The following is a 17,031-nucleotide window of genomic DNA, read 5'->3' on the forward strand; positions in this document are numbered from 1 at the left end:
AACAAATGCTTTCCGGTGTCTAAAGTTTATGTGCAGATACAAATTCTATAAAGACTAATGACAAGCTCTCTGAGCAATAACTTAACACATAAAAGTTATGACAGTGCATTTGTAGACTTTATCTTCACAGATTTCACTTCAGATTTGGTCTTCCAAAGTGTGCTAGGTAATTAAAACCATTTTTTTTAGTTGACAGAAGGTTTGATGGCCTTACTCTTTAACATTTCCTTTCATATGTTTCCAATATTAATGAAGTTGTTTATTTAGACATTTGTTGTTCACTTAGTTATAAAGATGGCCATTATGCAAGAATGTTTTAAGGAAGAGTAAAGCAGCTAATCTGTAAGATCAGATACCCATGCTCACAGAAAAGCACACGCCAAGATTTATGTTTATTTTGACATGTATTTTGAAAAAGAAATCAACTGTTACCCCGTGCAAACCTTACAATTATTCTGGCCTATACAACTGTACAAATTTATGATCACCTAACCTAAAGCTTGTTGAAGAATTAGCACCACAGGCCTCTATAAAGCCTCATAACATAGAAACATGGGGGTTCCAAAGCATTTTTCTAGCACAAGCCACCCTATATATCAACAATAAACTGCTCCCTAAAATGGCTTAATCTGAATACTTGTAGTTTTTCTAATTTTAGTCTTCCTGATTTCTTGTCAAAGGCATGAATGCTCCCAGAAGTGTGAGTCAGCTCAAAACAACTCCTAGGGTAAGTTTACAGGATCCAGGCATTGTCAGAATACTCACTTTCAGCCTCCTCAAGTAAAGGTGCAAAATGAAGTATGCCACAAATTAGTGTAAACTAAGGAAGTGGTGTCTTGCCTTCCAAATCCATGTTCTGCTTTAGCAGTGGCTAAGAACAGTAGCTGATTTTTCTCTGCAACTCCCACATTGTCTGGGACTTGCTTCTAAAATAATGTCAGGAAAAGTTAAATGAAGTTTACCCAAGTATGTTAACAACTTCTAAGGCATTGCAAGCGATGGCCCCTGGTTCTGAATAAGGTTCCTGTTTGTCTAGCCTCTTACCAATGCCTGACAGTGGTATATAGTGGTTTTGATGTAGGCGTGACAAAACTCCCAAGACATTCTGATTAGAGTAATATTTCTTCTGGTTAATGCAGGTGTTAAAACTTTTGGGAGGACAAATTATGGGCCAACTTTTTTTAGAGGAGTACTCCCTATGCTAGATTATGTAGACAAGCCTTATGTGAGAAAAGACTTCTGGGAGTAATCTAGATCCTGTGATGAGAGGCATGTAATTGTTGTGCATGTAATAGGTACTTTCTAGTTCATGTAAAGAAGCAGCTGTAAACCTCTTAATCAGACAGGTTGAATTGTTTGTGAAGTACTCTAGAACAGGTGAACACAATCTTTTATATTTTACAGGGAATATTTTCATGAAGGGTAATACTAACTAGTTCTCTCATTCCAATTCATCTTTTATTTATGTCTTATAAAGATGCAAACCTTTATTCTCAACTACCAGAAGAGAAAGCACCAAACAAAACAAAGTACTGTGTAAGCAAAACATTCCAGTGCCTGTGTTTAAGTCCCTCTCCTTAGGAGGGATGGATATAAGGATTACCAAACTCATGGTAGATAATTACTCAGGTGTCAGGAGTGGCTACACTGACATGACAGAGCTGCTCAGTCACATGATTGCTCCTGTATCATATGAGCAGGATCATACCTGCCGTGCTAGACTTGCACTGGCAAGGAGAGGGAGGTGGAGTGGGAAGGGATTGAAGTATTTTAAAGCTTGCCCTCCTGTTCAATACACACCTTCCTCAGCACATTCCTGTCAAGTTTTTAGATACCGTATCAACAAGTGGGGCAAATCTGGACACTGTACAGATCTTTGGTTATTGAAACCTTTTTGCAAATAAGTCAATAATACTAACAAATCAAAATAGGAGCCCTTGACCTTTGTTTTGCACTCACCTAGCATGCCTGCATATGGCTAAATAAAACACAAAACACTGGAAAACCAAGCTTAGTGTGTGCATGTCCATTTGTTATCTCTGTACCCCTATCTCCTCCTTTTCATTCTGAATAATGATCAGGACTAGGCTGAAACTGAATGAGAAATCCATGTTCCAAAGAAGCAATGCGATATTATAGTTTAAAAATCAGTTTGTTAGAATTGAAAGCTGAGTGGATGTTAGATAGAAGCAGCCTGGAGAGAGTCAGAAAGAGAGGTTGAATTTAACACAAGTAAGTTTTTGGCAACTTTCCTGTTAAAATGTATGGCCAATGCAATCTTGCAGAAGTAGTTTTAGAGCTGAAACTTTTCCTCCAATGGTAACAGCAACCATGTATTTCTCCTGATTTATGCTGCATAGAGATTGAACTATGCAGACAGAGCAAGGTGCATATGAGAGTTCAGACACAGCATAAAGCCCATGCAGGACTATGAGCTGTTGAAAATCCAGGTAGCCTGTTTTCTCTATTCCAGTGCTGTTAGTGGGTGCAAAGAGGTGAAAAGTAGCTCAAAAATACCCAGGTTACACATGAGTTTATCTCCAGTGGTGCAGATACACTGCCAGTTCAACATCTGTTTTACAGAGGGATGTTACCGCCTCTTTTGCCTTGCATGAGTTAATTTCTGTACGGGCCATATAGGTACAAAATCATACACACTAGTGTTATGAAAGAGACATTAGTAGTCTCTACTAACATGTAGATCATGTTTGTCCCTACTTGAAGAACCATTATAGTACAATAGACTCATTCGACACAAGTATTTGTCAGGGAGATTTCAAACAAACCTGTACTTTTTATTTTTGCCTATCATAAAGTAATTAAAACTCAATTAATATGTAGAAAAAATGAAGTGATATAAGGCTGTGATTTTTGAGATTTCCTAAGTCAAAGGGCTGAATCCATCAGTAAGTGTATGCAGGTTTTACTGTCTTTGATATAAAATCAGCTGGGGTCATGTACAATTTTTGTTGGGATTTTGTTAATTTTCATTGAAATTTCATTAGAGTTTATGAACTTACTTTTGTCACTGCAGCGTTGTCTGTCTTTGGCCAGGGATTGTGACTGCAATGCAACTTTCCGTGGCAGTACTGCTTAACATTGTGCAGGCCACCCTGGCTATTTGTTTCCACCTGCACCTGTACTGCAGTCTTTACTAGGCTAGCACAGCAATTCTTTTGGGTGCATGCTAGAGTAGCCTATGGAACTGATTTAACTGAAGAATAGCAGGGATTATGAAAGCTGTCATTGCCACTGAGTTTTTTTCCCTCCAAACTGCATAGTGTATGAAAACAAATGAAGCTGGGAATTTGGAGCAGACCTGGCAAAAGGGTATGATTGTGGTTTGGAATAAACTGAAAGAAGGATGATTCTTCTCAAGATAAGAGCATACTTGTACCTCCATACCAGGAAATGAGTTAAAGTAGAAAAGGGTATCCTGAAGTAGATGCAGTCATATGAGCACAAGAATTCTTTTTAAAAGTTAGCACATATTGGGGACTGTAAATCAGCTTTGTTATGGTATGACTACATCTATACCACTGGTTCTTAATAAAGTTAGTAAAAATGTTCTCCTAACTGACGGAGTGATGCTAATAAAACTTTTATGTGTACAAGACCCCTAAAAATTGGAATAATCAATAAATAACATATACGACTACTGTTAACATTGCACACCCCAAATTCAGCAAGAATTCCTATTATGCAAGTCTGAGTTTGTAGAGCGGTAATTCTACTAAGCTAGCACTGTGGGAGAATGCAGAAGTTGCTTTTTAAAAGTTGAAGTGCCATTTTATTTCTCTTGATACATTTTGGGGAACTTTCCAAAATCAGTCTTGGCACAGCTGAAGCATCTTTAACACTCTTCTACTACTGTTTCTTCTACCACTGTCACCTTTTAGGAGCTTATGTTTTTAGCATTCTTCTACCACTATCACTCTTAAAAGGTTATGTGTGTTCTCCAAATGGGACCAGATTGTACTGAAAGACTGTTATTTTTAATACAGTTTCCTGTGGAGGAATAACCTGAATTCCTGGCAACGCACCACTATTCAATTCATACAAAGCACTCACATCATTTACTCCAGAAACAGGCTTGGGCTCACAACCATTCTGATGTAATCTCTACGAGCAGTGCTATTTTAAGTGCAATCACATTACATTATAGGCAAGTACTAAAGGTATACAAGAAGAGAACTTCAAACATCCTTTGGGGTTGAATTTTGCAAAAAGTGATGCTTCGTAAAAGCTTGTCAACATAAACTACTTCCAAGTGAAAGTTTATTAAATATACTAAATTAAGGTCTGATGATACATAGCAATTTGCTACATATGGGAATGCTTAAAGCAAAATGTGATTTATGTATTTGACTTCTACCTGCAAGAGAAACATCTGCCGTCCAGTGTGTGATTTCAGTGCGCTTGGGATGGAATGAGTCCAGCTACCTAGTGGCAGACATTATAGAGGCACTTTCTTAGGCTGTTATGGGTCTCAGAAACTCGGGACTGACCAAAAATCCTAAAGCAAAGAAACTACTGAAGACTATTTATATGGCTGCCCCACATACTCCGAGGAGGATCCAATCTCATTGAATGATAGGGCCTGTTAATTTGTGGTAAACCAGATGGGAATGAGAGTCATGTGAAAAAAACCCAACAAAACGATGCATGTGATTTCTCCTGATCAAGTGTCTTATAAAATAATGGCAAATTTTTTGTAATACCATGCCCTAGGAGTCAGCATTTTCCTATAGCTCTCCCGTGTCCTTCCCGTAAATGCTCTGCTGAGGTCCTAAGTGTTCTTGCTCTTTGCATGGAAAAGACAAAAAAGTACAAGGAAGACTAGAATTCAAACTTTCGAGGGCACTTGTGAATTGAGCTGGTTCACAGGCCCTCATGAGCAAAAGATGTGAAGATAATCAAAAAGAAAACTCATGTGCTGGGCCTTTATCAGAATTCAGACTAAGGCAGGATATTTTAGAAAGACATTGACAAATTATTTTGCTGTTTTGGACATGGACAATGTGGAAGGGAATAGTTAGTGGGGTGTGACTGAGGAATATACCAAGGGATCTTTGGTATGCAGAGACTTGATTTCTCAGGAATGGATGTAGTCCTTCCTGCTTCCCTTCCTCCCAACATCCCTATTGCTGTCCAGCCTTCTGTCAAAGAAATACTCTGGCTGTAAGTTGCACTGTAGAAGAATTTATTAAAAACTATTTCTCTTGCCATTGTAACATATTGGTGTAATTATGATGTTGTGTACACATAGTATTTATTTATTTTCATTGCTGTAGTTTGGAACTCTGAACATGTCATGTGTAGAGGTTTTGTGTTGTGGTTTAGCTCTTGGAAATGCTGCTTACCTCTGTTTAAGTTACTGTCATCCTTACATGCTCCAAATGACAGTATCTTTCCCAGTAGTAAGTCAGGAAACCACAGCTTTATATGTTGGTAGTTTCTGCAGTGAACTAGCCATCATTCCTTATGCTCCCATGCCAGTCATATCAACCTCCAGAGAACATGCCCTATAATCACAACACATATGAGTAAGAACATTTTGATCACACAAGAAATAATTCATGGTTATACAATAATGTCTATAAAACCTTACCAATGTATTTTTTTATTCAGTAAAAATCTAATTAAACTTTTTTAGATATAAATCTTTAAAAACCCTACAACTCTCACATTGCACTACTAAGGCAATATGGACAGAAACATTTTACACAATTTATAATTATATACAATTATTATGAATTGTATATGATTATAATATATGTTAACTCCCAATGTGGTTAAATCTCATTGTACAGCAGTAATACTTACACACGTAACTTAGGATTTGTCCACATATGATAGAAAAAGAAATTCCTCAAAATGAAAATGCTTGGAAAGCCTCTGATGCAAGACAAAACCACTTTCTGATTTCCTAAGTAGGTCTCTAAGGCCTTCCAGCCTTACAGAACATTAGTATAATATTGTTAATGTATATAAGGATTTATTTTATTTCTTTTTCATTTTGGAAACATAAATTAAGGCCTTTTACCTATCCCTATCCCTCTCAGTGTTTCCTGAATTGCACTTAGTTAAGGCCTTGCTTTCCCTGTGTCAAGGTTTCACCTGGTCTCTATACTAAGTGATAATAAGAAAGAGTGAGAGCATTTCCTGTGCCTCAAACAAGCCCTCATTTCTCTCACTGCTCTGACACAAGTACTAACAGTTTCAGAACTATGGACATCTCCTTAATTTCCAGAGCATTTGAATTAAGAGGTGAGAAAAGACATATGATCTTCACTATCTGGAAGGAGACTCAAAACTCAAGATGAAAACCTTTGCTACTGTTAAAATTGAAAGTTGAACAGTAACTATTCACCTTTCAGGTATTGCTTCTAGACTCTGAGGTCCTCCAAACTACCTGTGTTATCAAGTGCTTGCATGTCATGTTTTCATGGGGAATTAAAAAAAAGAATTTTTTTGTGACCTTAAGAGAGAAAGAAAAAAGGGCTTGGGAGAATCGATAAGTGATAAAGAGAGTTTGCTTTATTTGACTGCTATTTCAGATTTTTCCTGAGCATTACCCAGTTTAAATCCTTGGAGCCTCATCAGTCCTACACATGACACTCTTTGGTCACAGAATAGCAGAATAATTTACTTTGAAGGGATCCTAGAGGTCACTTGATCAATCTCAGATCAAAGCAGGGTCACTTTAGATCAGATTGATCAGGGCATTGTCCTGATGAGTTCTGAATATCTCCAAGGATGAAGAGTCAAGAGGTACCCTTGGACAATCTACTCCTGTGTTGGACTACCTTTATTTTGATCTTTTTTTTTTCTTCACAACAGCTTTCTGTCTGTCCTACAGTCCATCTGTCCCACTATCCGATCCATGACCAAGGCCATTTTAGGAGATAATTTTGGCTCTTCTTCAGAATCTGCTGCACTTGTTTATTCTTCAAGTCTTGGACTCTGATGTTAGGGGAGCACAACTGGCAGGAAATCTTGAGTCAGGACATGCAGTTAGCTTGGAATCCTTCTGGATCTTAAAGCCAGAGAGGATTTTTTTCAGTTCTTTGGACATGATCTCAGTATAACTCCCACTGAGAGGAACTGAGCTGAACAGTACCTTTTGCTATAGGTAGTCAAGAGGGTCAAGGTTTGTACTTCAGTGGAACCCAAATTTAGCATGTCTTACTTTTGTTTTCCTTTAGGCTGGTGATTTGCAATCAGGTGCTAAGAACACTGCTGTTTCTTCAATCCCCACTCTGCTCTCAGAAGGGCAGGCAAATTCCCTCACAAACACTGGGAAAGGATTACTGGTGCCCTAAATTACTGCAGTACTTAAAGTCATGGACCATAGCCCTGGAACAGGCTGATGCACATGCAGGTAAGCAAGGGACACAATAAATGTATTGTTCCATGCACACTTTTGCCAGCAGCAGCCTGTTTTGAGGCATTCTCAGGACTCACCTCAACTGTAAGCTGCTTGTTCCTGACTCTGTTTCAGCTGTGCCAAAATGACTGTATATGTGTGTGTTTGGGAACAGAATCATGAGACTGATTCAGGTTAAACTGCCTAGCAAAGCTTTTTTTGCAGAATTTTTTCTTCAATACCTATTTAATTCCCATGGCCTGATTCATAGGGTGGCCTTTTAGACAGTTGTGTTGATAAGAGTCATATGGCTCTTAAGAGAACAAGGAGGGAAGGAAGAAACAGGCAGGAAGGAAGAAAAAATTGCAGGAAGTACTGTAAATCAATACCACTTCCAAAGGCAACTTCTCTTCAAACCTACAGCCTCGTGGTGCTGCTGCTAAGACCTGAGCTAAGATATCACTGTTGTCCAGAGTCCAGTGTCCATCTCACAGTCAGCATCAACAATGCTGGCACTTTCATAGCTATACTTGTATCAGTTTGCTCAACAGCAGTGATAAGCTAAAGATTAAGTTAAAAGAATGTAGTAGAAAGGGATCCCTCATAAACTTTTGAAGTTTTTTAGAAGGAATTCCTTGCTCTTTACAAGCAGAAGTACTGCTGAATTTGCAGAGCTTTGGAGTTGTGGAATAGAATCTGAATTAACAGTGTATTTAAACTTGAAGTTCTTATTTAAATTTTTATGTTAATTTTAGTTTGCCACTGATGTCACACAAGCGACAGCAGGAATCATTTTACTGAAATCACAGATACTGCTGTGTCCCTCGTGAAGTAATTTCTACCTGTGTAAAATACCTATGAAATGCTACTAAAGCAAGTCAGCATTTTATACTGACTTGACACCCATATTGCAGTGATGTAAATTGCTGCAATATGAGGCATAAGTGGATAAAATTATACTAGAATAAAAGTCTTGTGTCAGATTTGATCCCATATAAGTGTTTTGTACTGTTGTTTTAATAGAGCATTGCAAAATTGAAAAAATGATTAGTAGTCCTGCCACTGCTTTAGCATTTAAAAGGTCCTATTTTCCATTTCCCTATAGTCCCTTTATGCTACTTCATTAGTTTAAAAAGGCCATAAAGAGAGCACATTTAGCCACTTGGGAATATTTTCATTTCAGTGTTGCTCTTGCCTTTGGCATAGTAGACATGTTAGGTTGTGGCTGAGGAGAAAGGGTCACGGCTTGCCTGTGTCCCTCTTCCAGCTATTCTTGGATGCTGGAACAGGTCCTGGGGGCCCCAGGCTGCCAATTGTACTGAAATTGCTGGTAGCCTTAAGACTATTCAAGGAGTAATTAGCTACCAAATATGGGTTATTGTGGCAGAGTCTAGCTAATACTGCTTTTACCCAACAGACTAATTAAAGGCTGCACATATGAGAAGAATTGAAAAAAACGTCTTCTCTTAAGGAAAAGAATTATTAAGAAAGAAAATTTGATCTGGTATTAAAAAAAAAGTTCTGTTCCTTTTATAGGATCCTAGAAGTTTTTTATAGTTAATCTTAGACTGAAGCACAGCTAGAGTTCTTAAATTAAATTCTTTCTTTGTGGTACCCATGCATTCTCTTATTTTGATTTAATAAATACATATTTTTTATAAAAAGGTTGTTCAGTGCAAGAATGTGTAAAAATTTTTCTTGCCTATGAGAAATCAGGAATTCTATTTCTGCTATCAGAAGAAGCCTAGTTGGAGATATGTCAGCAGGGGTACCTACACTCTGTTTCTCCCTCTGTACAAAATGAGATGAGGAAGGGGAATAATCATCTGCTGGTCGGACAAGATGCAGTCCTCTACACATCAGTATAGCTGTGTTTGTTGTAATTCGTACCTGTGCTCCTCCCTTCTGCTGCTCCTATAATCAGCTGTGAGTAGTTCCATTCCAGCCTATATGTGTAATGTGTGTTTTCAGTGGTACTTCTATATTTGCTAGTACAATCGTAAAATCTCACATCTCAGCTAAATTTTCTATGCCTCCAGCTGTGCTGCAGGCAATATCAGATTTCTGAACTGCAGGAGCCCCATCTATAGCTGATTATATCTCCTCTTTCTCTACTCTGAAGTAGGTAACAGTTAAAAGTGCACAAGCAGAATGAGACTCTTGCTAGAGCAGCAGATTCAGAAGCAAATAGCTCCCTTTCCTTCCTCCTGCTCAGCTAAAACCGATTATTTAAAAAAACACTTCCCTGTGTCCTGACATGCTCAGCCAGCATTTCCCAGCAACCAGTAGCCACCTGGTCACCATCAGGACTCTATTTCTTTCACTTACACTTGTAAAACGTCTCTTACATATGATGAACAACTTGCAGTGTCCTGCCTTGTGAACTGACGCACATATGCAGACATTTTGCAAAGTTCAAATATGATTGAATTCCAGACATTTTACAGCCAGGAATACAGATATTACCTCGTTATTGCAGCTGCAATTCCTTCTTTATAAACTGCTTCAAATAGCAGCTGATATAGCCTCGAATCCCTGTTTAAATACCTTCTTACTCCATGTTGTGAAAGTGGGTTAGAAATAACATTGCAACTCCTCTTCATTACCCAGGAAAAAAGGAAACAAAGCTCTATTACTGAATGCAGACATTAACTAGAATGGGCAGTTTATGATTGTCTTTTCAAGACAAAGCTGGTGATCAGCAGAGTTTGTGGGTAATACTTGATCTTTTCTTCTGTATCCTCTCTATTGATTTGCACTCGGAAATTCATCTAAGTGAGATGTTCTGCCTTGGTGTGAGAGCTCCTGTGGAAATCAGAGGGCATGGTAGCTGATTCTCCTGCTCTTTGAACTGAAAATTTGGGTGACCTGACTGGCAACTCATAGGAAGGCTCTTAGGAAAAGAGCAGCAGTGATACTGGTTTAGCAGGACTGTCCATTCTGAAATAGTCTTCAGGTGGCTTTGTCTGATTTAAAGGCTGAGTATGAAAATTCTGTGCATGATGTCTGTGGAAAGATGTCAGAAGGCCCATGACACAGGTTTTCAAACAGTCTCCTTGTTTACAGTCTTTATAACAGCAAATCTATTTTCCTTGGTCTTTACAGTTTGAAGCATCTTAAAAATGAAAGGCAATCATTACAGCCCAAAAGAAGGGAAAGAAGCAGAAATTGCACTCTAGCCTCATCACTCTTTTGTGCTATTCAGGGAAGAGGAACTCAAAAATAGGAGTGGTGATGTCTGTACCTTTTCAAAAGTCTGACAGCTGGTGCTATGGCAGTGCATCTCTGCTATCTGACCTGGAGGCCTTCTGGTTGAGACAGTGAAAATACAGTCAGATTGCTGAAAAATGTGAAATATGTAAAATTTTCTTAAGAAAGGATGTTCTTTGATGTTTGATCCTTGTATACTTTCAAGGCTAAACAATCAGAAAGGAGGAGATTTAGTCCATGAAACAGTAGCTAACAATCTCTAAGTGATGTCCAGGTGTTAGAAAGCAAATTACTTGTTGGTAGAATTGCCTTGTTAAGGTTTAGGGCTGAATGTGCTTCAGTGATCTCAGACCTAGGGAAAGGTTAACAAAGTTTGGGAAGAAGAATGCTCACTGACAGTGGACACAAAGAATGCAGAATTTATGGACCACAAGGACGTCTGACAGATAAGGAAGAAACTAATAAAGCCAACTCAGCAATTGTGCTGAAATCAGCTCCAGTTGGGGAAAAGGTAATTCTGGCAGGGGGAGATGGTGACCATTGACTCAAGAAACCTACTGACTTAAGACTGAATGTGCAGACTAATTAGCATGAGAAGTGAGAGAATCATTAACCAATAGAAGATAGAATACTAATTAATAGAGAACTAGGTAACTTGTAGCCAATAAACACTAATTCCTTTGTTTGCTAAAGTGCATAAGTAGTAAAGAGTTTTGATAGTTGGTGTGCTTGGTTTGTGGAATACCACTGAGCACCCAGGCTTGTTCAACTCTGAAATAATCAATGTCTCTCTCAAATGTGTAATTATTGGCTTGTTGCACACCAGGTAACAAATCCAATTTTTGTGAAGAATATAAGCTACATTTTAGAAATACCTGTCATTATTCACATAACTTTGCAGAGATGAAAGTAGGGGCTGCTGTGTGAGTGCTATCTTGCAGTAGGAACTGTAGGCTTGATAAAGTAAATTAATGTAATTAAATTACATTAAATTAGTAATTATAATACTGGATAAAGTAAACTAAATTAATAAGAAACATGCAGGTTCCACCTGAGTGCGTGAAAAAAGATCGGACTCTTAAGATTTTATAAGACAAATTTGGGGTTGGTATTTTTGTTTTGTTTTGTTTTGTTTTGTTTTTTTATTTATTTATTTATTTTTATTGAAAGTAGCTCAGATGTAATAAAGCTACTTTCTTCCCTAGTTCAGCTCTAGAGCTGTGTTTCCCATGCTTACAGTTGGTCATCATGTCATGAAGATGAGTTCCTTCTTTGTTTCTTTTTAGATTAAAGGATTAGTGTCATGTTTCCCGTCTTGCCCAATGAGCCTGGTTTTCCCTTTTCTCTTCAAGTGGCACAACTTCAAGTACCACAAGTGCCTGACCTTTACTGCAGCCCTCATCCAAGAGCAAAATGTTACCCTAATGATCAGAGCACACCTCAGAGAGGTCTGCATTTAGCTGATTTGGCCAAGGAAGGAATTAGGCCAAATTTCCTACCTCTGACCAAGGATTAATACCATTTTGTAAATCAGAGCACTATCACCTTGTTGTTCTTCCCTGTTAGGTCACTCAAGCAGAGGACAATGACCTGTCCTGACTTCCTTCTGCAAATTCTGCAGGGTGACACACAAGTAGATGGAACAGAGCACTGGCAATTCCCTCTGTAGGGAAGTACTTCTTAAGACAAGACAGTGGCTTCAAGTAACTTCCTGATCAGCTCACTAGTTGCTTTGAATTTCATTTTGAGGTGTGCAGCATGCACTGTGTTAGGAACTTAAGCATGAAAATGGATTTCTGAATTCCAGACTCACTCAAACCTCATTCATATCAAACCTAAATTCTATCTCTGTACAAATGGTCCCTGAGTTTGAGTGTTCTCTGAGCTGGCCAGATGTCAGGGAACATCTGTGTGATGGCGTGGTGTGTTACAGCATTAGTGCCTGGCAAGGGAAGAGCAGATCCTTACAGACAGAGAGGGAGGAGAGGAGAGGACAGCTGCTTTCCATGACTGTGCAAACTTAAGATTGCCTTCAGGTGCTTGTGAAACCACAGGTACAGGCTTTAGGTATTTTGAGGGAGAACCATTGCTCTATATTTAGATGAAATAGCATTGTCACTCCAGTTAAGTAGTCTTGCTACAAAACACGGCTATATTTAGAAATCACTCATCTCCTTAATGCAAGAACAATATCTTATAAGAAAGGTCACATTACACTTCTCCATTCTGTTCGTACTGTGAGTTTTGTGCTAGACCACTTTATTCCTCTTTAATTACAACACACATGAATGTACATCTTCACTATGTAATTGTGGCCTCCATTTCCATCAGTATTTGTCTCAAGTGGGCCTATAAAGACTATTCCACTGATTTTCAGTCACCATTAGCTCTGAGCTCATCCAGAGGCTCTGAATCACAGATAAGGAAATGCATAATGGTGCATGAAGTTAGAATGCATATTGGTAGATACCAGTGCATATTGATACATAAAATTAATACCCTGCATTGTCCTGCTCACTCCTTTTCAAGGAATCTGTTCCCTCATTGGGATTGGATTGAACAGCTAATGATGGTGGATTTACAGCATGTAATCTGCACATTAGCAAGTGCTGTGAGACTCACATTTCTGAGGGGAAAGGACACTTGCAACACACTTTCACATCTCATTTTCATAGGTTTAAATAAAGAACCAATTAATAAAAAGACATACCTCATTGTAAAGCATTGTGGATCAAAGTCAGGCACGGATAGCTGGGACACAGGGCAAGGACTCTTAAAGTACTGAGACCAGTAAAATAAAGGTAGGGTTACCCTGGATCATGACCTGCTTCATTGCATGTGCCTGTGAACGTCACTGGTCACCTCTGGATACACATTTGCTAGTGGGGAGAGAGATCTGTTGTTACCAACTTTTGGCTTTGGAATTTGATTATGCATAAATAAAAGCAGGTGTTCCCCAAGATAGATGATTTATCAATGTTTTCATCTGTTCAAGAGTTGCAAATTACTATATTTCCTTTCAGATTTTTTCTTCCTTCACATTTGCGTGGCTATTTGCTTTCAGGAAGCAAAGGCTATGTGTATGGTATCAGAAATAAAACTCTGAACTGAATAGAAATATGTTACAGAACACACAGAAACATGTCCTTGTAGTCTTTATGCCTTTAAAAAGCTAATCTGAAATGAACACTGAAATGTCAGGAGATAAGAAACACCATCAGCATGAGGATATGTAAGCACTTTGGATATGCAGAAAATAATTTGGTGTGAGGTTTAGACATTTCAAATGTCAGGCTTGAGCACTGTGAGTACTATAATCTTGTTACTTCTTCAGAATGGCACACATGAATGGCCAAAAAGAAATCAAAGCTAAATTTCTAAATTTTAAAAATATAATTTATCGTGTGTCAAAGAACATACATGATGTTAATTAAGTGAGGGGAATTCATATTGGAAGTCGTATGTTGCCTGTCAGTGTTCCAAGCTGTGCTTAGCCTGTGCTGCAACATAATATACACAGTGGCATTGCACAGAGCAGGTGGGATCCACAGGCCTCAATACAGACAAATCAGGCAGTCTTGGCAACAGTTTTCCTGGTATTTGTCATTTGGCTGTAATAAGACAGATTTGCTGTAACGCTTTCAGGTGTACAGTAACAGGAACAGATTGGTTACCAGTTTGAATGATTTTAGTGGTGCATCCAATGCAAATAAAGCAATTTACCAAACAATCTGTGAGTAAAAAGATTCAGAGCTTTGCATCAGCTTTGTCATTTGTGGATCTAATTGCTTGGCAGAGCTCTATTTAAAAGCAGCATTATAGGTATAGATATTTACTTCATATTTCCTATCTAGTTTGAAAAATTTGTCACAGCAGCAGAATAATGGTGTTATTCTGCAATTATTTGGTTTTAAAACTATAGACAAATATTCTGTTTCTAGGAATAAACAGTTTGGTATTCAGTAGTTCATCTAGAATATGAAATTGGTCTGAAGGAGGACCACTCCCAAATGGAGCTTATGTCTCTAAGCAACTTGAATTGTAACATGTAATTTAGAAGCACTTTAAAAATCTAATTCATGTGAGGCAGTCCATCATTATATGGAGATGATTCACTTGATTTGCTTTTATAGATGATTAGAGTATTGGTACTAGTAATTCCATTGGCTCTGTCTATGTTGCCCTATGTAATATTAGGGTGCTACCCCACCCAGTTTACTGTCCTATCTTGAAGCTGACAGCTCCTGGTGCCACCTACCCTGGAAGGAAGTCTGTGACTTAATCTCTGTGTGGTAAAAGATTCCCAGTGTCGGAGCTTAACAAAGGCTTTCTAAATCAGCACTGGTATGAGAAGATTGCTGCTTGGCTGGTCTGGTGTGACCAACACCTAGTTCCAGAACAACGTCAGGAAATTAAAGGAGGTCAGAACAAGCCAAGAATAGCAAGTTGTGCTCAGGGGCTTTGCAGGGGGAAGCATTCTTACCTGAGGTGTAGTGTTTTCTGGGAGGATTTTAGCAGGGAAGTGCACACCTGTGACATGATGCTGCATGTAGTGGGAAGAACAGGGAAGGGATCTCATTTTCTAGTGAGTGGTACAGGAGAACCTGATTTGTCACAGTTTTCCTTTTAGGCAATGGTATATGAAAAGCAGCCTCTGAAGTTGCCAGCTTCATTCCTAGTCTCTGACTCAGTCATTCAATATTCTTGTAGCTCGACTTCATTCCTGCAGGATTGCTGTTTCTGTAATTGTCAGACGGGTAGGATGAGAAGTGGGGAGGGAGAGAGAGGAGCCTGGAGCCTGCAGTCTGCAGTGCCAACTGTGGGGCTTCTATGCCAGATGGTATTTCCCCATCTGAGGTCAGGACAGCATGTGGGATTCAGTCCTGGCGTGCCAGAGACACATCGCATGCATTTCGTGTCCCATGATGGGCACCATGATTATTGTGAGGTGTCATTCCATCCTGTTCTATGGTCTGTGTGATCATTGCAGGCAATTAATTCATGGATATCAGCTCCTGATTTAGAATGGTGTTAAAATGCATGCATAACTTTAAATGTGGCTACTCAGTTAATTTCTTTGGGCCTTATGAGAGGCTTTGTTTGCTTTTCTAAAAAATATCAGAAATTTAAAGTATACGGTGGAAAGCAGCAAAATATCAGTGAGATCCAGAATGATTTTTCTGCAGGTGTTGTTTTTATCCACAGAGTTACTGTTACACACAGTTCAGAAGTGAATTAGGCTGGGAAAGGGGTTGTTAGCTGAGAATCGTCTTGTAGTCCCATGATTTGTTTCAGAAGAGGACTGAAAGCAATAGACGGAAGCACTGAACTTGACACAGCCTTCCTTCCCTGCTCACAGGCTTTTTTCTCACTGTTTCTCCTTCATCCTGGCTATAATAGGTAGCCAGTAAGACCATCCCATGCAATTACATAAAGAGTCAGAGGACATTCACTCACTACACAGACTCTGCATATGACCTTCACACTACAAAGACAAAAGAAATCCAGGCATGCAGAGTAGCCTCAACTATAGCTAGGTTTGGTGCCATTCTAAATTGTGAGGGCAGACTGACCCAGTGACAAAATCACATGACCCACATTTAGATTCTGTAACTGAGTGTACCTGCAGAGGGGGAGTGAAGGGACCGTGCCTGTCACTGTCACTGATTGAGAACAGCAGGTATGGTGAGATCCATGCGACAGCTCTTCATTCTCCTAGGCTTATACATCTATACTTTCGTTCCCCAACTTCACCTGGTTCTCCCCACAGCAACCCTATTTACTTTCTTTGAGATAAATTTACTGACTTTTCCTGCTACAACTGATACCTACCACTACTCTTATCTATACAACATCAAAACACAGTGAATCACATATGTATTTTATCACTTTTGTATACAGTGTAATGTGCTTGGTGAGCAGTTCTCTTCTTCCTCAACAATTCCTGGATCTCTTGATTGTTTTCATCAAACCAGTCCTTGTTCTTCTTGAAGGAGAACCCTAACGATTCTTCACCAGATGTGCCTGTCTTGTGTTGGCCTTTTTAGCCACTAGCGCGCTTGTGACAAATGTGGGTAGAGCCTTCCCCAAATCTTCATTCGCGAAGCCCAGCCATGATACAGTGAAATAGTAACTGGTCTAAAGAAGTACATTAAATAAATTGTAATATAGTTAAATATAATCCACACAAAATACTGAGAAGTGATTGCAACAGCCAGCTGTAATAAATTTTTATATTCATGGATGATCATACTCTTGTTTAATGCAGGGCTTGTTTTACACTTACTATGCAGAGTAGTAGGTTCCTATTCTATGAAAAGGTAAGGGAGCTTAAGCAAATACTGTTCTAACTTATTCTTAAAGAATATGGTCATTTTAAAGTAGCATAAGTTTAAATAAGCAGAACTTTAAATAACTGTGATCTGCTTCTGTTTGCAAATGAGCTATCAAAA

The 17,031-nt window shown here is 38.8% G+C and overlaps 2 long non-coding RNA genes across 3 annotated transcripts in view; both read left to right on the forward strand.

The window, feature by feature from the left end:
* The window catches only part of LOC113954506, a 45,849-nt gene that overhangs the window by 5,995 nt on the left and 22,823 nt on the right, over positions 1 to 17,031 (forward strand). Inside the window, exons 2-3 of one of the 2 annotated variants that reach the window (XR_003530248.1) lie at positions 681 to 727; positions 6,844 to 8,595. This is a non-coding gene — a long non-coding RNA (uncharacterized LOC113954506). Of the gene's footprint in view, positions 1 to 680; positions 728 to 6,843; positions 8,596 to 17,031 lie in introns of those variants that run through there. The other variant, XR_003530249.1, reaches the window with a different exon arrangement.
* On the forward strand, positions 2,863 to 5,234 carry LOC113954507. Its single transcript, XR_003530250.1, has 2 exons — positions 2,863 to 2,906; positions 3,282 to 5,234. It is a non-coding gene; the product is annotated as an uncharacterized LOC113954507 (long non-coding RNA).

This window comes from Corapipo altera, unplaced genomic scaffold, assembly GCF_003945725.1.
Source record: "Corapipo altera isolate COAL_440 unplaced genomic scaffold, ASM394572v1 255, whole genome shotgun sequence".
Taxonomy (NCBI): domain Eukaryota; kingdom Metazoa; phylum Chordata; class Aves; order Passeriformes; family Pipridae; genus Corapipo; species Corapipo altera.